The sequence below is a fragment of the Amblyraja radiata genome, chromosome 27 (genome assembly GCF_010909765.2).
Source record: "Amblyraja radiata isolate CabotCenter1 chromosome 27, sAmbRad1.1.pri, whole genome shotgun sequence".
In the NCBI taxonomy this organism is placed as follows: Eukaryota; Metazoa; Chordata; class Chondrichthyes; order Rajiformes; family Rajidae; genus Amblyraja; species Amblyraja radiata.
The window spans coordinates 11,224,468-11,249,790 of record NC_045982.1 but is presented as its reverse complement, the minus strand read 5'-3'; the positions used below and the strand labels follow the sequence as shown (position 1 = coordinate 11,249,790).

Here is a 25,323-nt window from a genome sequence, read left to right as displayed (position 1 = left end):
CTAAGGAAAGAGATTATTTGAATCAAAGTCAAAGAGTGATACAGTGTGGAAACAGGCCCTTCGGCCCAACTTGCCCACTCCAGCCAATCTGTCCCAGCTATACTAGTCCCACCTGCCAGTGTTTGGTCCATATCCCTCCAAACCTGTCATATTTATGTACCTGTCTAACTGTTTCTTAAATGTTGGGATAGTCCCTGCCTCAACTACCTCCTCTGGCAGCTTGTGGCTTAAGGCTAACGGAATCAATGGATATGGGGAGAAAGCAGGAACGGGATATTGATTCTACATTGGACTACTTTGTTGTTTTTAAATGACTGAGAAGAGGCCAATTTTTTCTTGGGCATTTAAAAAAAATTGAAGATACCATTCTTTCTATGTCACTGTCAGGAGTTGCTGATGGGCTCAATTTACCTGCTCAGATTCATCCCAAGCTTTCAATTAGTTAATTGTTGATTACCTACACCCTTAAGAGAATAACTCGACCAAGGATTTATGATTTTATAAAATATCACAATGATTTATTTAAACTTAGAACTGCTGAATTGAGAAGAGTTATGATTTTGAATTCCCTAATTCATTTTGAGGTCACGTTCTTTATCGACATCACAAACAGGGCTTTCCCGAATGTAGTTGAATCCACGAAGTTTACTTAAGGTACTAATGAACCATGCATTGACGTTAATTTGATTGGCTTGATTGTAATCATGCATTGTCTTTCCACTGCTTGTTAGCACACAACAACATATTTTCACTGTACCTCGGTACACTTGGCAATAAACTAAACTCAAGCAGGAACAAGAGATGGCATTAGGCCTCTCAATCTGCCTTTCAATGTGATCGTAGCTGATTTTTTTTCTTCAACGTTTTCCCACCATTGGCTCATAAAACACTTGATGTTGGGGAAAAATAGCATCTTTTTTAACGTGTCAATGTTATAGCGCATAAAAAACAGAAATGTATTTTTATGGGATGGTTGTGAGCAACGTTCCAAATGGCCACAAGATGGAGCAGTTTAATTTTGGAACAAGGCAGCCAGGTAAAGACAGGCCTACTTCAGTTTATTTCATGATCGCACAGCCCATGTTAACGATCCAGAGAGGCCATTTTGCCATAAATTTCTGGGTGAGGTTGGAATCGGGGGAGTTTGAAAGAAAAAGCATGTGATAGAAGGGTATACAGCTGAGTGATCTGCAGGCACAAGAAACTACAGATGCTGGAATCTTGAGCAAAAACACAAAGTGCTAGAGTAACTCGTAGAAACGACGAACTGCAGATGCTGGTTTAGAAAAAAAGATAGAAAGTGCTGGAGTAACTCAGCGGGTCAGGCAGCATCTCTGAGGAACATGGATAGGCGACGTTTCATGGATGGGACCTTTCTTCAGGCTGTTTTGGATCGGGGTGGTGTACCCTTTGTAGATGATAATTTTTCACCCTGCTCTTGCGAGATTAGAAGCCACTTCTTTCCTACATAAGAACATGAAGGGATAGGCCCTTCTGAACCACTTCTAGGAGGGAATTGTTTCTCTATTTGTAACAGATTAAACTCTTTCAACATTTAATTGGGTACTATATTTAGTTTACGCTCAGTCTTCTAGATTCAAGGCCATGCATGCCGATTTTCTTCATAATTGACCCATTTGCAGTATTCTTCAGGTGAACTGCTCTGGACTCTTTCCAAGGTCGATTAATCCTTCACAAGGCGCAGAGTCAAAAGTTGAACATGACCCTCCAGATGAATGGAGCCCATCAGGTGCCGGAAATGGGTAAGATCAGGTTATGGGCTCTGACGACAATAAGAGAGGGGAAACCATGATTAAACAAAAAGGGAAATGTTTGAGGGACCCATGTGGAACACCCTGTCATCAGAGTAGATCTGAGACCTTGCAAAATGACATTGAGTTTTTAACAAGGAGACAGGGTTGGAAGGACTATTGAGCAAAACAGCGGAAAGGTATTGGGCGGCACAGTGGCGTGGCTGGTAGAGCTACTGCCTCACAGCGATAGAAACACGGGTTTGATCTGTGTGGAATTTGTACGTTCTCCCTGTGACCACGTGGGTTTCCTCCAGGTGCTCCGGTTTCCTCCCACATGTCAAAGACATCCAGGTGCGTAGGTTAATTGGCTGATGTAAAATTGCCCCTAGTGTTCTGAAAATGAGATGACGTAGATCTGGTGTGAGCGGGTGATCGATGGTTGGTGAAGATTCAGTGGGCCAAAGGGTGTGTTTCCATGCTATATCTCTTTAAATATTTTCAATGTGCTGGAGGAACTGATCGGGTCAGGCAGCATATGTGGAGGGAATGCACAGACGACATTTCAGGTCGGAACCCTTCTTCAGACTCAAGACGTCTGGAAGGAGGTAGCTGTGGGAATGTGATCAAGATGCAGAAAGGGAAGGGTGAGAGGTAAGAAGATTGTTTAAATTGGTTGCAACAGTATTGAAACATTGAAATTCCTGCTGAGTGCACAAAGCAGTTTCAATACAATCATCAATGTAGTGGGGAACAGGGTTGAGGGAGGGGTTGTGTAGAGGACTGAAACAAGGATTGTTCCATGTATCTGACAAAAAGACAGGCATTGCTTGGGCCGATGTTGGTTGCCATTATTACACCTTTTTAATGTGGCGAAAGTGCGTGGAGATGAAGGAGAGTGAAGACCTGATCTGACAACTTCTCCACCCGAAACGCCGCCTACTCCTACTCTCCATAGATGCTGCTTCACCCGCTGAGTTCCTCCAGCATTATTGTCTACCTTCTGACAACTTCTACCAGTAGTTTGTTTGAGTCAAAGGAGAAGTTGTTTAAATGTGAGGGTGAGATCAAATCAGGCGAATGAGTGTATTGGTCAACGGGGCCGGTTAAGCTTCTGTTCAAAGAAGAGGTGGAGAGCCCTCAGCCCCAGTCCATCCCTGTGGAATGGAGGTGTAAGACATAGGAGCAGAGGTTGATCCACTCGGCCCATCACGCCTCCTCCGCTATAGTGTGCTTGCCTGAACATGGTTAAGTCAGCAGGTTGGGACCAGTAATTGGAAACTCACAAAGAGATAGAGGGCATCAGATATCAAGGTAGTAACTGGATCATCTCAACTTTTCCAATCCCCGTACCTTCCCTCTCCTGCCCTCTTATAATTTTGAGGGTAGGACCCATCGCATTGTGCATCAGTATTGAGGCTCTGGTTACAGTAAGTCGGCAATACTAGGCAGCCTGTGGCATTTGCGTGTCCAACAGCAAACTCCTGATACAAACGCTATTTCAAGCTTACCAGGCCAATACAAGAGAAGATTCAAGGATGTGCTTTGCTTCTTTGAATAAATGGCTCTTGCCTCCCTGAATCTTTGGCCAATGGACTTTCAAAATGGACAAGGAGCAATTAAGATTGGATTGGGGAACCCAAAGGCTGTGTATCAGGAGCAGGAAGACCCTGAGTAAGAAAGGAAGAAGTGGTCTACCTCAGCTGCCACCAGCCCCATAACCTTTTGTGTCACAAGAGTAAAAGTTAGACAAAATGTAGAAACAAAGAACTGCAGAAGCTGGTTTATACCAAAGATAGACACAAAATGCTGGAGTATCTCAGCGGGTCAGGCAGCATCTCTGGAGCAAAAGGATGGGTGACGTTCTGAAGTAGGGTCCCGATCCGAACCATCGTCTATCCCTTTTCTCCAGAGATGCTGCCTGACCCGCTGAGTTATTCCAGCATTTTGTTTCTATCTGTGGAACTAAGCCATCCTTGAACCCTAAGCTGCCTAAGAAGAGGATGATATAACCTACTTTCTGTGATTATATCCTAACTAACAAGAAAAGTATTTTGAAAATTAAATGGCTATGTTAGTACTGAAGGTAAAAAAAAATCATAATCTCTTCTGAGATCTGGTGTGTATTATGTGGTACGTATTGAGAAGTAATTTGAAACAATGGGATTTTTAAGTTTGGCCTTTACTCGAGCAGTCAGCTGTGCCATTTTCTGTTCTTGCTCGTTGAACTCAGTCGTGCTTGCAGGAAATGACCACTGTTTTCTTGTGGTCATTGTTACCAGCTTTGTTACATGGTTGAGTTCTACGTCAAGTCCCACATGACTGACGTAGGGAGACGCATCATGGTGTTTCACAAAAACAATTCTAGGTGCCAGAATTCCTTGACTGCCTACGTAATAATGTTTCTTAAGTGTGAGTTTGTCAAGTGAGATGTCAAGTTTATTATTTTAACCAAACTGTTCGGCTTCCAAGATTTTAACTTTAATATGGCTCGACACAGTTCTTCCTGCGAAAATGCCTTGACTGCGTCACTTGAATTAATGACCATACAGGTCTGTGGTGTTACCATGGAACGAGGACGTCTTTATTGAGGAAGGAAAGGGTTGCTGGAGTCTGCTGTGTTTGCTGACGACTAAAATCAGGACAACCTTAGGAATTGTAATCAGTTCAGTTACTTGTTCAATTAAAGTCGTGCAACGATTATGTGGAATAATAACATGTATCAAAGCACCACAATGGTCGACAACATTCAAAGTATATAAAACTTAGAACAGAACAGTGCAGGAACAGGTGCTTTGGCCCACAATGTCCGTGTCGAACATGATGCCAAGTTAATCTCTTTGCTGCACATATCCTCCTTCATTCCCTGCATATCCATGTGCCTATCTAAAAGCCTCTTGAAGGTCACTATTGTATCAGTTTCCACCCCTACCCCCTAGTAACATGTGCCAGGTATCCACCACTCTCTTGGTAACAAAAATGTCCCACTTATATCCTTTAAACTATGTTACTCTCACCTTAAAGTTATGCTCTCTAGAGATTTCCAACATGGGGGAGGAAGGTTCTGATTGTCCACCTTATCTCTGCCTCTCATAATTTTATCTACTTCTGTCAGGATAGGTCTCCCTTCAGCCTCTGATGATCTGAGTTTGTCCAAACTTCCAGCTAATACCCTTTAACCCAGGCAAGATTCTGGTAAAACCTCTCGACACCCTCTCCAAAGCCTCCACATCCTTCCTGTGATAGGGCAAACTAGAACTGCTCACAAAATGGGATAACATGTGACATTTAGCTTATTTATTTTAATTATTCAACTGAGCATCAAGACCAGCAATTATTGTCTGTCCTGAAGTGTCAGTGGCTCTCTGGGCAATTTCAGACCGATTGGGATTTAACAAACCATTGCTGTGAGCCTGATGTTACATATAGGTGGACAGGACAAAGATGGCTGAAACAAGAAACTGCAGATGCCGGTTTACAAAAAAAAAGCACAAAGTGTTGGAGTAACTCAGTGGGTCAGGCAGCATCCCTGAGGTACATGGAGAGGTGATATTTCGGGTTGGGACCATTCTTCAATCTAACTTCAGACCTGCTCAGTTATTCCAGCGCTTTGTGTCCATTTTCTGGACAAAGATGCCTGATTTCTTTCCCTAAAGAACAGTCTTTCCCTAAGGAAGACTGGCAGCTTCAGGGTCACCATTAACAGATACAAGCTCCTCATATTCCGCTTGGGGAGTCTGCATCCTGGTGGCATGAACATTGAATTCTCCCAATTTTGTTAGCCCTTGCTGTCTTCTCCCCTTCCTATCTCTCCCTCAGCCATCGAGCTCCTCCTCCTCCTATTTCCTTTCTTCTCCCCGCCCCCCCCACCCCCCATCAGTCTGAAGAAGGGTTTTGGCCCGAAACGTTGCCTATTTCCTTCGCTCCATAGATGCTGCTGCACCCGCTGAGTTTCTCCAGCATTTTTGTGTACCTTCGATTTTCCAGCATCTGCAGTTCCTTCTTAAACAGATACAAGCTATTAACTCCAGATTTATTTAATGAATTAAACTTATTTCCCCCTGCTACAGTGGGGAGATTTTCAACATGCACCCGGTTCATTAGATCAGGTCTCTGGATACCAGTTCAATAACAACAACTGTGCTGCCATAGACTTGAGATTAGACTACGTTCTAGCAAAGATAAAGCAAAAGGAATTTATCCAATTTATTTTGTCTTTGTGCTGAATGCGTAGATGCCGACTGCTGGTGATATCTGGTGACCTTCCCAAAGCAAGATTAACGATTCTGATGTAACATCTGTAGATTTATTTGCAAGTATTTTCTAGTTGATTGCTGAAAAGTTTCCAAAAACTGGTCTGTATTGTAGGCTGCCGGAACTGCTCCGGGAGTGTAGCCAGTGAGCACATTATTTAACTGAGCCATGCCGTCTGCAAGGTCTTGGGTTTGTCTCTTGATCTTCGTTAACATCATGAGCCCATGCTACGTCCGTTGATGTTATTCCGGGAGGTCATCGCTTTATATCAAAGCTGGTTGACGGTGGAAGGGGAATGATCGCAAGCTGAGGTGTGTTTGTTGATCAGCAGCCAAGGACCAATGTTGGGAAACTGCACGAGTGCAGAAGCTGCAGAGCAAAAATGATCTTTGACTTTAACGGATGCAAACCCCACTGATACTCGTTGCTTGGGTTGCAGATGAAGAATAGGTGTTCAAGTTTAGTGTATATGTTAGAGATACAGCATGGATACAGGCTCTTCGTCCCACCGAGTCTGCGCCGACCAGTGATCCCTGTACACTAACACTATCATACATACTATGGACAATTTACAATCTTAATCAAAGCCAATTAACCTACAAACCTTTGGAAACTGGAGCACGCACAGAAAAATCCACGCAGTCACGGGGAGAATGTACAAACTCGGTACAGGCAGTACCCGCAGTCAGGATCGAACCCGGGTCTCTGGCCCTGTAAGGCAGCAACTCTGTTTTGCTGAAGTTCTGAGGATCCCTATCGTAAGCAATAATAAGGCAGACATACACGTTCACCCCTTGCCAAAGGATTCTATTCACATTACGGTCCAAACATCTGGTAGCAATCACCGTGAATCTAAATGTGAATTCCACACTGAATTTCATTTCAGTGATTTATGGGGGGGGGGGGAGCCGGAGCTAAGATGGTCTGCACTTGAATTTAGGCACATAACTGTTGCCTCACAGCACCAGAGACCTGGGTTCGATCCTGAAGTGTTCGGTCTTTGTAGAAAAAAAAATCTTTGTCAAGTTGCATCTAAACCTCTTCCCCCTTACATGAATCTTAGTCTTGTAGTTTGGGCACTTCTGTTATAGGGAAAGGATTCCTCCTTTCTACACTGTCCATGCCGCTGGTGTTATATGTCTATCATATCTTTCCTTGGACTCCCAAGAACAACAGACCCAACCTCCTCAATCTTTCCTCCTTACTGAAGTACTCCGTCACAGGTAACATCCTGGTGAATATCCTTTGCATCCTCTGCAGTGCAATGATGTTGATCCTCGAGTCTGGTGTGGTGTGTCTGCTCATTCTTCAAAACTCAAGGGAATCTCTCTTCATCCAGCAAACTGGCCATCCCTGGAATCAGTCCAACAAATCATTCCTTTTAGGGCAAATATATCCTTTCTTTAAGAGTCCAAATCATACACAATTTTCTAGTTTGTGGAATATATAATAATAGCCAATCTCCCCGCTACTCTCGTTTACACATAGTTTTTGTATCATGAGCAAATTTGGGAATGTGATAGTTGGTCCCCAAACACCAATCACTGTGGTGCCCCACTAGTCTTGGCCTGACTTTAGCCTTGTGTTACAGCACTGAAGCAGACCCTTCGGCCCACCGAGTCTGCGCCGACCAGCGATTCACCCCATACACTAAGACTATCCTACACACGAGAGACAATTTTACAATTTTACTGAAGCCAATTAACCTACAAACGTGTACGTCTTTGGAGTATGGGAGGGAACTGGAGCACCTGGAGAAAATCCATGCAGTCACAGGGAGAACGCACAAACTCCATACATGCAGCATCCATAGTCAGGATCGAACCCGGGTCTTTGGGGCTGTAAGGCTGCAACTCTACCACTGCACCACTGTGCCGCCTCTATCATCCTAAGAAAGGTCCATCTATTTCTCTCCTTTGCTTTCTGGCAGTATATGCCATTATATTATTCCAACTCCACAGATTCTGGAATCAAACCTAACCTTCCAGGACCTGACTGACAGCCTTCTAGAAACCCAGGTACACCACAATCATGGGGTTCCTCTTGTCTATCCAACTAGTCACATGCCTCAGAGAACCATCAGAGCAGTCAAATGCCACCCATTCATAAATCTGTATTGACTCTAGTCAGTCTGATTATTCCTTGTAATTGTTCTGTTTTGGCACATATGACAATTAAACACTAGCCTCGTGATACAGAATTAGGTGGAGAGGTCAATAGTGTTCTGTTAAGTCCCTCACTCCTTACTTTAAAGTAAGGAATTATTTTCTACCTTCGATCCACAGGAACAGTTCCAGACACTACATTTTTAAAAAAGATGATAACTGGATCACGATCTCTGTGGTGTCTTTCAAAACTTGGGGATGTGGATCATTGAGTCCTTTGGATTTATTGACTTTTAATCTCACCAACTGACCTGGTAGCTTTTACAAGGTGCCAAACCTTGTAGTGTATGCAATGCAGCTCAAACTTACTGCAGAGAGAAGTGGGCTGCGAATTTGTCCCCAGCGCTAGAGACCCGGGTACGATCGCGACTATGGGTGCTGTGTCTGTACCGAGTTTGTACGCTCTCCCCATGACCATATAATATAACCATATAACCATATAACAATTACAGCACGGAAACAGGCCATCTTGACCCCTCTAGTCCGTGCCGAACACATAATCTCCCCTAGCCCCATATACCTGCGCTCAGACCATAACCCTCCATTCCTTTCCCATCCATATAACTATCCAATTTATTTTTAAATGATAAAAACGAACCTGCCTCCACCACCTTCACTGGAAGCTCATTCCACACAGCTACCACTCTCTGAGTAAAGAAGTTCCCCCTCATGTTACCCCTAAACTTCAGTCCCTTAATTCTCAAGTCATGTCCCCTTGTTTGAATCTTCCCTACTCTCAGTGGGAAAAGCTTTTCCACGTCAACTCTGTCTATCCCTCTCATCATTTTAAAAACCTCTATCAAGTCCCCCCTTAACCTTCTGCGCTCCAAAGAATAAAGCCCTAACTTGTTCAACCTTTCTCTGTAACTTAGTTGCTGAAACCCAGGCAACATTCTAGTAAATCTCCTCTGTACTCTCTCTATTTTGTTGACATCCTTCCTATAATTAGGCGACCAAAATTGTACACCATACTCCAGAATTGGCCTCACCAATGCCTTGTACAATTTTAACATTACATCCCAACTTCTATACTCAATGCTCTGATTTATAAAGGCCAGCACACCAAAAGCTTTCTTTACCACCCTATCTACATGAGATTCCACTTTCATGGAACTGTGCACAGTTATTCCCAGATCCCTCTGTTCACCTACATTCTTCAATTCCCTACCATTTACCATGTACGTCCTATTTTGATTTGTCCTGCCAAGATGTAGCACCTCACACTTATCCAGCATTAAACTCCATCTGCCATCTTTCAGCCCACTCTTCCAACTGGCATAAATCTCTCTGTAGACTTTGAAACTCTACTTCATTACCCGCAACCCCACCTATCTTAGTATCATCTGCATACTTACTAATCCAATTTACCACACCATCGTCCAGATCATTGATGTACATGACAAACAACAGTGGACCCAACACAGATCCCTGTGGCACCCCACTCGTCACTGGCCTCCAACCTGACAAACAACCATCCACCATTACTCTCTGGCATCTCCCATTCAGCCACTGTTGAATCCATCTTGCTACTCCACCATTAATACCCAACCATTGAACCTTCTTAACCAACCTTCCATGAGGAACCTTGTCAAAGGCCTTACTGAAGTCCATATACACAACATCCACTGCTTTACCCTCATCAATTTCCCGAGTAACATCTTCAAAAAATTCAAGAAGATTAGTTAAACATGACCTTCCAGGCACAAATCCATGTTGACTGTTCCTAATCAGACCCTGTTTATCCAGATGCTTATATATATTATCTCTAAGTATTCTTTCCATTAATTTGCCCACCACTGACGTCAAACTAACAGGTCTATAATTGCTAGGTTTACTCTTAGACCCCTTTTTAAACAATGGAACAACATGCGCAGTACGCCAATCCTCCGGCACTATTCCCGTTTCTAATGACATTTGAAATATTTCTGCCATAGCCCCTGCTATTTCTACACTAACTTCCATCAATGTCCTAGGGAATATCCTGTCCGGACCTGGAGACTTATCCACTTTTATATTTCTCAAAAGTGTCAGTACTTCCTCTTCTTTGATCCTCATAGTTTCCATAGCTACTCTACTTGTTTCCCTTACCTCACATAATTCAATATCCTTCTCCTTGGTGAATACCGAAGAAAAGAAACTGTTCAATATCTCCCCCATGGGAGACCACGTGGGTTTTCGTTGAGATCTTCAGTTTCCTACCACATTTCAAAGACTTACAGGTTTCTAAGTTAATTGACTTAGTATAAATGTAAATTGTCCCTAATGTGTGTAGGATAGTGTTAATGTGCAGGGATCACTGGCCGATGTGGACTCGGTGGGCCAAAGGGTCTGTTTCTGTGCTGTATCTCTAAACTAAACTAAACTATAAAGGGTATCTTTCTACATTTAGTAATCATTTAGCAATACATTTAGTGATCATGTTTTCACTCTTGGTGTGGTCGTGGGGGCGGGCAGTGAAATTTAGCCAGTGATTGCTTTATTAGTGAAAAGTCAGCCCACATATTACCACTGCTATAATGTAACGCGTCCTCATGTGAAAGCAGGCATTTGAAATTCTTAGCTGCTGCTTTTGGGGTGGGAGATTGCAACCTACACGTGGTCCGCCCTGTTTCGACTAATGCAATCAACCCGGCATGCACAATCAAATAAGAACAAATAGAACAAGTTGTAGTACATCTTTAAGCTGTGCACGCCATACGCAAGAAGAAGACGAAGAAGCTGCTGCTTTTCAAGTGATATCTAAATGGGAAGCTGCAAATTCCCTCCTGGTCATCTGGCAACAATTCAGTTCCCGCCCGGCAGAAGGTAGAGAAGCTGGAAAGCATGCACAACCAGAACAGCCTCTTCCCCTCAGTTATCAGGCTTCTGAACGTCCTTCCATCAGCTAGGATACTTTCTGATTCACCTCGACCCCATTAACAACATTCAATTCAATGCAATGATTCAATTCAATGACATTTTATTGTCACTTGTAAACCTAGGTACAGTGACACGCTTTGTTTTGCATGCAACCCGCAAAATCTTGTAGCAGACCTCATCTCCGCAGTGCACACTTTACTGGCACCAACAAGGTTACTAAAGTTCCCCGAACATCCCTTCCTTCCGCATGTGGCTGCACACAGCAACAGCCGGCCCCCACATTGGACTTTGTCTAAGGAACTGATGTGCTACGATGTTGAGAACTACAGTATATTCTGCCCTCTGTATCTCCCCTTTGCTGCATCTGTTCTACTTGAGTTTGCACTGATTGAATCTGTGTATGATATATCTGATCTGTTTGGATTGCATGCAAAATATTTTCACTGTACCACGGTACATAATAAACCTATCGCTAAAGCAAGAGAACAGGGTCAAAAATAATCTTGTTCTCAGTCTTCCCACCTCACTATGTTACGTAAAGAGGATGTTAACTGCTACAGCGGAATTTAATTGCTGTACATCAGTATTGGTAACTGAGACTGAATGTACGTGAAATCCTAAATTATTACCATCCACCTCAACCCCTCCATCCATAATTTTGCAATTACTTTCAGCATCTTCTGGAATATGATGAGGTAAATGTTGCTTGTATTTAATATGCTACTTCAATTGTATACAGACTATATGACGTATTTATTTTATCTTAATTTGGTCAAAGGAAGTCATGTTCTTGCATGAGCGGTGAGAGACTGCCAACAAAAACAATCCACTATTTTTTCTCACAGCTACAAAAATACTTCAGACACAAGCAGGGTTGTAATCTCAAGTGATCTGGGAAGCAGGTTCAAAGACATTTTTAAAATCATTTTTTTAATATTGGCAGGCGCTTATGAATGTGCGTGCACTGTTTCATTCTGTAGCATGTCTGCAAGAAGCTATAAAGATACCTCTCTGTAGCCCCCAGAAGGTTTTACCATTGAGCCTTCAGCTTCATGAAGGAACATTAAGCACTTGTCATTTTAATTTGATCAAGCATGCAATTTTATTGTGAAGATAAATAGGCTGCCAACCTCAATATGAGGACGAAGGTAGAGATTTCCGAATCCACGGCACTAAAAACGGCTGAATGCATCTGTATTTCAGAAGCTCGACACCATGGCGATCCTTCCTATACATGCACACAAGTGTTTGTCTACGTTTGAGCGTTTTCTTTTTTTGTGGTTATGGTTTCATGCTTCCACTGCAGCAAATATCCAAACATTGCAATTCTAGGTCTTGCCCATTTACACATTCCGTTGCGGCATGTGGAAAGTCCTCTGAATATGACAGGTTCAGGTTAATGTGTTCCCAGTGTAATCATTCTTTGAGGTCGTGACTAATGCAAGGTTCCATCAGTAGACTCACTTTCTGCAATGCCTTAAGTGCGAGATTTACCGCACTTGAGGCATTGAGATAACAGCACATGTTTACAGCACTCTCCGGCCCACTGAGTCATGGCTGCGCGTAAGAATAATACAGCTACTCCCACTCCCGTCTTTCCCCCAGCACCCTGCAATTGTTTCCTTTTAGGTACTTGCCCAGCTCCCCTTGTGAATACTGCAAACATATCTGCTTCCATTAACCCTTGTGCTGTATTTCGGAACCAAACTACTCGCTATTTCAAAGGGTTTTTCCAGTTGCCTTCATTCTATATTCCCTTGTTTGCGATCCTCAAGCAATGGGAACAGTTTTTCTAATCTCCACATGATTTTACAGAAGTCAAACACAAAGTGCTGGGGTGACTCAGTGGGACAGGCAGTCTCTCTGAAGGACGTTTCGGGTTGGGGGCGTTCTTCAGAGAGTTAGTTTATTTTAGAGATACAGCGTGGAAACAGGCCCTTCCATCACCGAGTCCATGCCAACCAGCAATCATCTGTACACTAGTTCTATCCTACACACTAGGGACAATTTACTGAAGCCAATTAACCTACAAATCTGCATGTCTTTGGAATGTGGGAGGAAACTGGAGCAGCCGGATAAAACCCACGCAGTTATAGGGCGAATGTACATACTCCGTACAGATAGAATCTGTAGTCAGGATCGAACCCGGGTCTCTGGCATTCTAAAGCAGCAACTCTACCACTGCGCCACCGTGCCGCTCTCACAACCTTCTCTCAACTTTCTCTATTCCAAGGGCAGCCCTGGCATCTCTAGTGCCTCCGCATAATAAAGTCTCTTATCTTTGAATATCCTCTGCACCCTCTCTAGAGCAGGCATGATTACCGACTCCTGGGAAACTCCGTTTGTACTTTACAATTCCTATAGAAAATCCTAAATTGGGCCAAGGCCAGTTTTGATGGTATTAGACTGGAATGTTTGAAAGTTAATTGGAGGAGGCTGCTTGCTTCTGTAAATTGTCCCTAGTGTGTAGGATAGAATTAGTGTATGGGGTGATACATCACATTGGTCGACGTGGAGTCGGTGGCCAAAGGGCCTGTTTCCACACTGTATCTCTAAACTAAACCAATAAACCCCCCCATTTGAACATGAAGGTAACATTGAAATGCCACCCCAGCAGCCTGGGCACAACAGCCTAGTCTTGACATGCAGCACAGCGCAGTGGCGAGGGAGCTGCAGTGTTGCAGATGTTGCCCTTGGAACGCGACGCGGAACCAATATCTCAGCAGCTCCCAGTGAAATGCCCATTCAGTTGCAGTAGTAGCCTTGGCTTTCAGGGGCTACTGCAGGTTGCATGAGTAGACCCACAACTGTTGCAGTCATTAGAGTGGTGCTCAACAGCCCTACCGCATACTTGTCGAGACGCATTGCAATTTCAAAGACATCATCTGGTCATGATCGTATTGCTATATTTGAGGTACTTCCGGTGTGAACATTGGCTGCTGTGTTTCCTTGCATCACAACAATGACCACAGTTCAAGGGGACTTCATTGGATGGAGAATTGATTGGACCGCCATGAAAGAGTTGTAAAAGACACTATCCATGTAATGCTATTTTTCCACTTCAGTGAAACCCGGTAATTTCCCAATATTGTTTCAACCGAGTAGCATGGTGGTGCATTATGTTGGGTTACATGCATGGAATGTGTTAAATAAAACTACATCTTGCCAGTGCCTTCTGGTGATCACGGAGGTGTTTATGTTAGTAATTCGTAGAATCCCGCACACTGGGAGAGCCACTGTTATGATTTATCGAGTAGCGAATTCCTCATGAGAGGTGATGAGGGTGAGTCATGCCGCTAATAAGAGATTTCAGCAGCTGTTTCATCACTGTAGGGCTGGCAGATCTGATGTTCTCAATCTCTTGCAGCAGATTCATTGCTGAAATCTCGAGAATCCAAACACACCTGATGTGGAGAACTAGGATTTGCCAGACATTGCTCAAAAAGGTGTGGCATTGATTACTGGAATTGATTGGCCTTCCTATCTGTCAATAAAAATAATCACTCCTCAAATGAATTATTTGAAGACTCTAGGGTGGCTAATGTTGTGCCGCTATTGAAGAAGGGCTACAAAGACAAACCGGGGGATTATAGACCAGTAAGCCCAATATCTGTGGTAGGAAATTTACTGGAGAGGAATCTGAGGATAAGATAACGTGTATTTAAAAAGACCTGGTCACCATAGTTTAGAAAAGACTAAAGTCACCATAGTTTAGAACGTGGCAGATCATGTCTCACAAAGTAAATGTTGTGGGTAGACAAAAATGCTGTAGAAACTCAGCGGGTGCAGCAGCATCTATGGAGCGAGGGAAATAGGCAACGTTTCAGGCCGAAACCCTTCTTCAGACTGTTGTGTTGTGTTTTCAAAGTCAAAGTCAAAGTAGCCTTTATTGTCATTCAGACCTTGCGGTCTGAACGAAATGTTGTTGCCTTGCAGTCCTACATATAGAAAAAATGACAAAAACACACAATAAACACAAATTAACATCCACCACAGTGAGTTCACCAGGCACCTCCTCACTGTGATGGAAGGCAAAAGTCTTAAGTCTTTGTTGAAGTAAATGTTGTGTTTTGAAATAGTAACCATGAAGGGTGGAGGTCAGGACAGTAGATATTGTTTCTATGGATTTTAGCAATGCCTTTGTTAAGGTTCCATATGCTAGGCTGCTCTAGAAGGTTCAATTGCAGCAAATCCAAGGAGAGCTAGCTGAATGGATACGGAATTGACTTTCAGGTAGGAAGATTGTTTTTCTGATTGGAGGCTTATGACTAGTAGTGCGCCTCAGGAATTGGTGCTGGGACCAGTACTGTTTGTGGTCAATGATTTAGATGAGAAAGTACAATGTACAAGAAGGCATGAGAATGTACAAGGCATGATTAGTACGTTCGCACATGACACCAAAATAGGTAGCACTGTAGAAGTAAAGATGGTTATCAAGACTTACAGCAGGATCTTGATGAGATGGCAAGTGGAATGGGGTTTATTTCAGATAAGTGTGTGGGGTTACATTTTGGGAAGTCAAACGAGGGCAAGATCTTCACTGTTAATGGTGGGCCCCTGGGGAGTATTGTAGAGCAGAAGGATCTCAGCCTACAGGTACATAGTTTCTTGAATGTGATGTCACAGGTAGATAGGGTGGTGAAGAGGCACTAGTCAGGGAATGGAGTTGAGAAGTTGGGATGTTATGTCACAGTTGTACATGATGTTGATGAGGCCACATTTGGAGTATTGTGTTCAGCTTTGGTCACCCTGCTGTAGGAACGATGTCATTAAGCTGGAAAGAGTACAGAGAAGATTTACGAGGTAATTGTCAGGAATCGTGAAACTGGGCTATGGGGAGGGATTGGGCAGGTTAGAACTACATTCCTTGGAGCATAGGGGATGAGGGGTGATCTTATAGAGGTGGATAAAATCATGATGGGGATAGATACCCACGATTGTGCCCCCGCCCACTCCACCAACACCATCGTCAAGTTTGCGGACGACACGACACTCCACTGCGGCAAGCCTCAACGACTTCCGCCCAGTTGCACTTACCCCCATCATCACCAAGTGCTTCGAGAGGCTGGTCCTGGCACACCTCAAAAGCTGCCTACCCCCCACACTGGATCCCTATCAGTTTGCCTACCGCAAGAACAGGAGTACGGAGGATGCCATCTCAACGGCACTTCACTCCGCCCTCTCCCACCTCGACAACAGAGACACTTACGTAAGAATGCTGTTCATCGATTACAGCTCAGCATTCAACACCATTATGCCATCAAAACTGATCACCAAACTCAGTAACCTGGGCATCGACCCCTCCCTCTGCAACTGGATACTGGACTTTCTAACCAACAGACCCCAGTCTGTTAGGTTAGACAAGCACGCCTCTTCAACCCTCACCCTGAACACCGGCGTTCCACAGGGCTGTGTGCTGAGCCCCCTCCTCTACTCCCTCTTCACCTATGACTGCACACCTGTACATGGTACTAACACCATCATCAAGTATGCAGATGATACAACGGTGATTGGCCTCATCAGCAACAACGATGAGTCGGCCTACAGGGAGGAGGTCCAGCACTTAGCAGCATGGTGCGCTGACAACAACCTGGCCCTTAACTCCAAGAAGACCAAGGAGCTCATTGTAGACTTCAGGAAGTCCAGGGGCGGCACGCACACCCCCATCCACATTAACGGGACGGAGGTGGAACGTGTTTCTAGCTTCAGGTTCCTGGGAGTCAACATCTCCGATGACCTCTCTTGGACCCACAATACCTCAACTCTGATCAAGAAGGCTCACCAGCGTCTCTTCTTCCTGAGGAGACTGAAGAAGGTCCCATCTGTCTCCTCAGATCCTGGTGAACTTCTACCGCTGCACCATCGAGAGCATCCTTACCAACTGCATCACAGTATGGTATGGCAACTGCTCTGTCTCCGACCGGAAGGCATTGCAGAGGGTGGTGAAAATTGCCCAACGCATCACCGGTTCCTCGCTCCCCTCCATTGAGTCTGTCCAAAGCAAGCGTTGTCTGTGGAGGGCGCTCAGCATCGCCAAGGACTGCTCTCACCCCAACCATGGACTGTTTACCCTCCTACCATCTGGGAGGCGCTATAGGTCTCTCCGTTGCCGAACCAGCAGGTCCAGGAACAGCTTCTTCCCGGCGGCTGTCACTCTACTCAACAACGTACCTCGGTGACTGCCAATCACCCCCCCCCCCCCCCCCGGACACTTATTATTATTTATTCAAATCATTTGCTATGTCTCTCTTCCAGGGAGATGCTAAATGCATTTCGTTGTCTCTGTACTGTACACTGACAATGACAATTAAAATTGAATCTGAATCTGAATCTGGTTGGACGTATCTCAGGAGGAGATGAGACAGCCTACAGGGAGGAAGTCCAAAGACTGGCAGAGTGGTGTTCAGACAACAACCTCATCCTAAACACCACAAAAACAAAGGAAATTATCATAGACTTCCGTAAGAACAGTGCAGCCCCCAAACCCCTATTCATCAATGGGGACTGTGTGGAAAGGGCCTCAGACTTCAGATTCCTGGGCACACAAATTACGGAGGATCTCTCCTGGACTACAAACACCACCACAGCAGTCAAGAAGGCCCAGCAGCGACTCTACTTTCTGAGGATTCTCAGGAAAAACAACCTGGAGGAGAAGCTGCTGGTGTCCTTCTCCCGCTGCTCCATCGAGAGTGTGCTGGCGTACTGTATAACCACATGGTATGCCAGCTGCTCTGCAGCGGACAGGAGAGCCCTTCAAAGGGTCATCAACACCGCACAAAAAATCACTGGCTGCCCACTGCCCTCCCTGAAGGACATCTTCAGCTCTCGCTGCCTTGGCAGGGCAGCCAACATCCTGAAGGACCCTTCCCACCCTGGACACAACCTGTTCCACCTGCTGCCCTCTGGCAGGCGGTACAGGTCTTTCAAAACTCGCACAAACAGACTCAGAGACAGCTTCTACACCATAGCCATACGTGAACTTAACAATACAAAATAAGAAATAACACTCACATTCAACTGAATGGTTCTACCTCAGCTGCTATTGTTATTTATCTGTAATTTATTTTAAATATGTATATATTTTTACCTTTTCTTATATATTTAAAATTGCTCTTGTAAATCGCACCGTGGGATTGACTTTTAAATTTCGTTGTACCATGTGCAATGACAATAAAGAGATTAATTCATTCATTCAGATAGTGTGAATGTGGACTTTTCCCCAGGGCAGGGCATAGGTTTAAGGTGAGGGGGGAAAGATTTAATAGGAACCTGAGTGGTAACATTTTCACTCATGGATATTTTTCGCTCATGGAACGAGCTAGCCAGATTAAATAGCGGAAGCAGGTGCAATAACGACATTTAAAAGATATATGGATAGGTAAATAGAGGGGTTTAGAGGGATATGTGCCAAACAGGACTAGCTTGGATGGGGCCTTATATGGTGCAGCTTCTAACTGTGTAAGTTAGAACAGTTGCCTGAAGGATAATTCCACTATAGGTTTATATGGTGAAAGGGCTGAGCTGTGCTCACCTCAGTTCCATTCAGACTGTGGGGGGCAAGGAAATGCAAATTCATTGATGAGTTGTTCCTACCCCTGAATCGTTCTCCCCATGACCGCGTGGGTTTTTCTGAGATCTTCGGTTTCCTCCCACACCCCAAACACACCCAGGTTTGCAAGGTAATTGGCTTGGTATAAATGTAAATTGTCCCAGGTGTGTGTAGGATAGTGTTAGTGTGCGGGGATTGCAGGTCGGTGTGGATACGGTGGGCCGAAGGGCCTGTTTCTGCACCGTATCTCTAAACTAAACTAAAGGTTACATTTGATATTAAAACCTTGTTTCTGGCTGCCGTAAAGGTGACATTATTTTACTGTATGTGGTTAACATTTCCCTCTCCACCATCAGCCTCTGAATGTAACAGCAGGCTTGTGATTTATTTTTAGGTGTTGCAGTTCATGTATGTCATAGGAAACCACCGAGCTCTTTACACTTCAGATTCACCCTGCTACTTATTGCTTATTTGTAATCATAAACCCACAAGAAAATTCACTTATTCCATTAGTTTTTTGCTCCCACATTATGTTTCATTTCCATTCTCGTTAGGTATGAAGTTCTCATTCCATTACTGTAACATTTTTTATCAGATTTCTTGTAGTGACTTGATTTCCAACTATGAATTTTAGAGAGATTGCAGATACTGGAATCTTGAGCAAAAAAACAAACTGTTGGAAGAACTTTGTGGGTCTGGCAGCATCTGTGGAAGGAAATAGACAACTGATATTTCAGGTCGGGAAAAGTCACTCATCATGTCGGGCGGCATCTCTAGAGAACTTGGATAGGTGAGGTTTCAGGTCAGGACCCTTCTTCTGTTTGTTCCCTTCCAGAGGTAGACACAAAAAGCTGGAGTAACTCAGCGGTGCAGGCAGCATCTCTGAAGAGACGGAATGGATGATGTTTTGGACAATAGACAATAGGTGCCGGAGTAGGCCATTCGGCCCTTCGAGCCAGCACCGCCATTCAATGTGATCATGGCTGATCTTCCACAATCAGTACCCCGTTCCTGCCTTCTCCCCATATCCCCTGACTCCGCTATCTTTAAGAGCTCTATCTAGCTCTCTCTTGAAAGTATCCAGAGAAGTGGCCTCCACCGTCATCTGAGGCAGAGAATTCCACAGACTCACAACTCTCTGTGAGAAAAAGTGTTTCCTCGTCTCCGTTCTAAATGACTTACCCCTTATTCTTAAACTGTGGCCCCTGGTTCTGGACTCCCCCAACATCGGGAACATGTTTCCTGCCTCTAGCGTGTCCAAACCCTTAACAATCTTATGTTTGGGTTTTGGGTTGAGAGCCTTCTTCAGACCCGAAATGTCACCCATTTCTTCTCTCCAGAGATGCTCCCTGTCCCGCTGAGTTACTCCAGCTTTTTGTGTCTATCTCCGGCTTAAACCAGCATCTCCAGTTACTTCCTACACAGAGAAATAAGATGGTTTAGTGAGGATTGTAGTTTTGGAATATTCACATATTTTAACTGGAGACAATTTGATTTTTAATTTTGGTAAAATGCACTAAAATATCATTGCTTCCTTGTAAGCAGATATCGATATGGCTGCAGTAACTCCAAAAATAAGAGCAGATGCCAATAATTTAAGATGTTGGGGAACATATATAGAAGTTCCCATTCTGGTTTGAGTTATTTTATTTTTGCAAGAAAGACTAAGCTTGCATTTATATTCTGCCTCTCTCCACATAGCACATCACAACACACTTTACTGTCAATGGTATTGTTTTGAAGCACAGTTAATGTTGTCACTTCGGTAAAAAATACATTACATTTGGAGGAGAAAATATTTCAAAGGACAAAAAGGCCAGAAGGAAATGGGTAAGATTAGGAGGTTACCAAAAGTTTGGCTAAAGAATACTCCATGGGATGAGAATTTCAGAGATAATTAGGGTGCTAAAATGTAGAAACTGAGAACTGCAGAAGCGGGTCAGGCAGCATCTCTGGAGACCAGTCTGAAGAAGGGCCGTGACCCGAAACGTTACCTATCCATGCTCTCCAGAGATGCTGCCTGACCTGCTGAGTTACTCCAGCACTCTGCGTCCCTTTAGGAAGCTAAAATGTTGGTCTTCACAAACCTTGTGTTTACAGTATGCAAGGTAATTCCTTTTACAACATATTTGTTACACTGGGTATGTTTAGGGCACAGTACACTAACCAGACACTGGCTGTTTTGGAGACCCATTAATGTCTAAAGTATTTTTCTCCGCATCAACTTTGCATCTTTCTTTGGTAACTCTCGGCTCATCTACACTTCTGCCTCCTGTGTTTTAATGCACTTCGCTTCCCATGCCCCTTTGAGTTGAGTTTAGTTTAGTGTCACATGTACCGAGGTACAGTGAAAAGTTTTTGTTGCATGCTAACCAGTCAGCGGAAAGACAATACATGATTACAATTAAGCCATCCGCAGTGTCCAGATACACATGTACCTGCTGGTCTGGATATGCTCCTGGTACAGCTGGAACTAGCATTTGAAATTTGTATCCTTGACTTCAAGTTCCTCTCCCTTCCCACTGCTTTGCCCCTTTTCATCATTGTAAATTGTCCCAGGAATTGTAATCTTGACAGTTGTGGGCCGCCCAATTCCTCCATCTCTTTCTGTAGGGAGCATTCTCAGCTGCCCAGCTCGAAGTGATAGAATTCCCTGGGTGCCCAGTGCCTTCTGTGGTTCAGTTGCCAGCAGTCTCACTGCCAATCAGAAGCAAAATGCCATTAGGTAGTCAGTGTGAGGAATTTGCTCCAGGTTCTCTGCGCACACGAGGAGCGTTTGCTCATTTGGAAATGTCAAAGACTAGAGGGCACAGCTTTAAAGCCAGAAGGGAAAAGTTTAAAGGAGATGTTCAGAGCACTTTTTTTACACAGTGGGTGGTGGGAGTCTGACTCGCGCTGCCAGGGGTGGTGATGGAAACAGATATGATGTTTACGAAGCCTTTATCTAGGCACATGGATATGTAGAGAATGGAAGGATATGGATCATGTGCAGGCAGAGTAGATTGGCTTAACTTGGCATCATATTTAGCACAGACATTGGGGACGAAGGGCCCTGTGTTGTTCTACGTTCAGTGCTCAGAGGCTGCAAGTGATGTCCATTGGCGATTGTTTACTTTAAATCTACTTATGCAAATGTCATCAGTGTAAGTGAGGCCTGTGAATAGCACGCGGATAGACACAAAATGCTGGAGTAACCCAGCGGGACAGGCAGCATCTCTGGAGAGAAGGAATGGGTGACGTCTCTGGTCGAGACCCTTCTTCAGACTGATGTGGGAGGCGATGGGACTCCAAGATAGGTTGTAACTGGAGAGATGACGCTTGCTCCGGGGTGAGTTAAAAGGGCCTTACCTAATCCGCTGTCATGTCTTGCCCATTCACTTAGCCTGTCTATAGCCCCCCTGCTGAGGCTCTTTAAGGCGCTGGTCAGGCCGCATTTGGAGTATTGTGAGCAATTTTGGGCACCACATCTGAGGAAGGATGTGCTGGCCTTGGAGAGGGTCCAGAGGAGGTACACAAGAATGATCCCAGGAATTAGTAGGTTAACATATGATGAGCATTTGATGGCACAGGGCCTGTACTCGGTGGAGTTTAGAAGGATGAGGGGTGACCTCTTTGAAACATCAAATAGTGAAAGGCTTGGATAGAGTGGATACAGAGAGGATGTTTCCACTATTGGGAGAGTCTAAGTCTAGAGATCATAGCTTCTGAATTAAAGGACATTCCTTATAGAAGAAGATGAGGAGGAATTTCTTTAGTCAGAGGGTGGAGAATCTGTGCAATTCTTTGCCACAGGAGGCCAAGTCAATCGATATTTTTAAGGCAGGAATAGATAGATATTTGATTAGTACTGGTGTCAGGGGTTATGGGGAGAAGGCAGGAGAATGGGGTTAGGAGGGAGTGATAGATCAGCCATGATTGAATGACGAAGTAGGCTTGATGGACCGAATGGCCTAATTCTGCCTCTACCACTTATGCCCTTATGACCTACACTGCTACACAGCTTTACATATCATTACACGGCACTGCTGAGTATCAAAGGGGTTCCATTTTTACAGACACCCTCAAGTCGACTTTGTCCACAAGTCAGAAAATACACACAAAAAAACACTTAATATGGTAAACAAACCTCCACAGTATTGTCATGAATAGCATCAAAGGCACAAAAATGAAAAGAAAGAACAAAGTGGAGAGAGGAAATTAATTCTGCCTTTTTGTAAAAATGAACATAGGTTTGTTTGTTAGACTTTTGAAGTTAACATTAGGAGAACTTGTTGGCATGTCCGGGCGTCCATAAATCAGGCGTCTCTAACTCGGGCACGGCCTGTAACACACTAGGATAAACGGCACTGAGATCCTCATCCAAATCACCGCTGTGGCTTGGGAACAGTGGATCATGAATGTGGATGGAAGTGGAAGCTGAAGTGAGAGTGAGAGGAGAAATGCAGGTAGACATTATGAAAAAGGGAAGCAAAGATTCTGAAAGACGGCATGAAAGTGATGTAAGGTGGAAATTGCAAACACATTATTTTCTTTGTTTTCAGGGCAAGATACAATAAGGATGTTTTGCAGTCGCAGTCATTGATACATTGGAATAAGGGGCGAGAGTTTCCTAGTTGTGGAGCATAACAACATCACATAGCCTTCAAAGAGCCATGCATAGCCAGGTTGTCTTGGCAACACCTCTGCTCTGCTTTTTTTAAATTTCTTTATCTCTTCTCTGTCGATCTTCCATACAATGTACGGTTTTGACAAAGAGTCTCAAGGTTGAGGTTTGGGGTGAAAATTATTTTTTAGTCTGTTCTTTAGGAACCAAAAAAGTCAAATGAGGATCTGCTGTAAAAGTGAAAATTACCCTCTGAGGCTGTTGGGGATAACACTTGTTCCTAGGCCTTTGCAAAATATAATTTGTAAGAAATACTGCTCTGCTAGAACCACAGAAGAAATTAGCATATGTCGCCTGCACATGAAGTAAAGAATACCTTACAAGTGTCTTTTCAATGTGTTTGTAACATTCTCCTTCCATGATACATCTGAGAAATTCAGTCAGGTAGTGCAGGTCTACTAAGTTCTATGTGACTGCAAAATAATTGGCCGTGAGCATTATACTTATGGGACATCAGCTCAGTGAACAGGCCCTTCAGGTGCACCCAATGTGACAGGAGATGGCGTAGCTATATTTCTGCTTCGGGTACAATTCTTGAAATAATTCCTGATTATGGTAATGGGGAGAAGGCAGGAGAATGGGGTTAGGAGGGAGAGATAGATCAGCCATGATTGGAGCGCTATCGTGTACCATTTTGGCGTAAACCAGGAGCACGCACGCACGCACACAGAATTACAAACAAGATAAGAGTTTTAGTAAAATATAGATTATATCTCACTGATAATTTTTCTGAATACAGTTCTGAACATTGTTTATCATTCCACAGAGACCTGGAAAATAGGCATGAATTCCAAGGGAGTTGCGTACCTTCAGAATGACATGGAGTCAGATGATCTGAGGGATAATGGACTACTTTAGTTCATGAAGATAGTCTGTGAAATCTGAGCTGCTGCAAATGATGAAGGTCAATTCAACATTAGGTTATTTTTCACTTCCTCCTGACTATGTCACTGCATCGCAGTTCAAAGTTAGTCCATGTTCCCTATGTGGGAGGTGTCATGATGTTTGATTATTGTAACCCTAGTTCTCACCAGTAGCCAGATGCTATTCGATTAAGTCCAATAGTACTAGTAATTTACATAGATTCAATGACAATAATAAATAATATGGACACACATTTAGTATTGCAGTCTAGGTTACATACATGCAAGAGTGACGGAACAACGGCGCAGCTGGTAGAGCTGCTGTCTCACTACTGTGCCGGAGACACAAGAGACTGCAGATGCTGGAATCGTAAGCAAAATGCAAAGTGCTGAAGGAACTTGGCAAGGGTGGCGCGGTGGTGTAGCGGTAGAGCTGCAGCCATACAGTAGCAATGTTACAAAATTTTGAGATTTAAAAAATCAAGTCTGTAATTTATCCCATCAGATAAAGCATAAAAAGAAGTTTAATTTGACACCTAATTCACTTTCATATCTCGTATTTAAAAAGTTATGGCCATTTTCATACTTGGAAATTAGCATCTTGTTCCCTATTGATTTTCTATGGACATAACAAAAAAGCTGTGATCGTGGACAGTCAAAAGATCATAACCTTGTTAAAAATTAAGAGAACTGAATGAAATTTTCAGTTATCGTAGATTGAACCATTCTGAAACAAATATAAAATAATCTTACTTGGATGACCTGAAATTAAAGCATATAATTAGTTAGTTACCCAAGTGTAGCTAATTTCAAACTTCAATTACTAGATCTAAACATCTATCCATTTCTTAATAAATGATTAACATTTTTAAATAGCCTAAGTGTCCAAATATTCATAAATAATTCACAATAAAACATGATTTTTAAATCTCATTTACATTAATTTATATGCCAAAATGGAAGGAATTTAGTGTTTAATTGCTGTAAATTAAAGTCCATTTTAAATCAGCTTTCTAGTGGGATCCTGTGAACGCGCTGGTTTAGAACGTTCACATTGCGGTAGATTTGTGCCTCAAATGCCCAGAAAAATACTGCGGGATATAATAGGCCCAAAATGAGCTACTCGCAATATTAAACTTTGTATAAAGGGATCTTAAGAAGCCCTTTTTAATGTAAAAATATGCAGCCTACCTTCTATTATTTGCTCTATGCGACCCTG

At 43.6% G+C, this 25,323-nt stretch overlaps 1 protein-coding gene across 2 annotated transcripts in view; it reads left to right on the top strand.

The window, feature by feature from the left end:
• rnf19b (ring finger protein 19B) overlaps nt 1–25,323 on the top strand; it is a 115,710-nt gene that overhangs the window by 26,333 nt on the left and 64,054 nt on the right. Inside the window, exon 2 of one of the 2 annotated variants that reach the window (XM_033045111.1) lies at nt 1,644–1,763. The exons of the other annotated variant lie outside the window; for it this stretch is intronic. The gene's annotated coding sequence lies outside the window, so the exon portion shown is untranslated. The remainder of the gene's footprint in view (nt 1–1,643; nt 1,764–25,323) is intronic. 2 annotated transcript variants of the gene reach the window in all.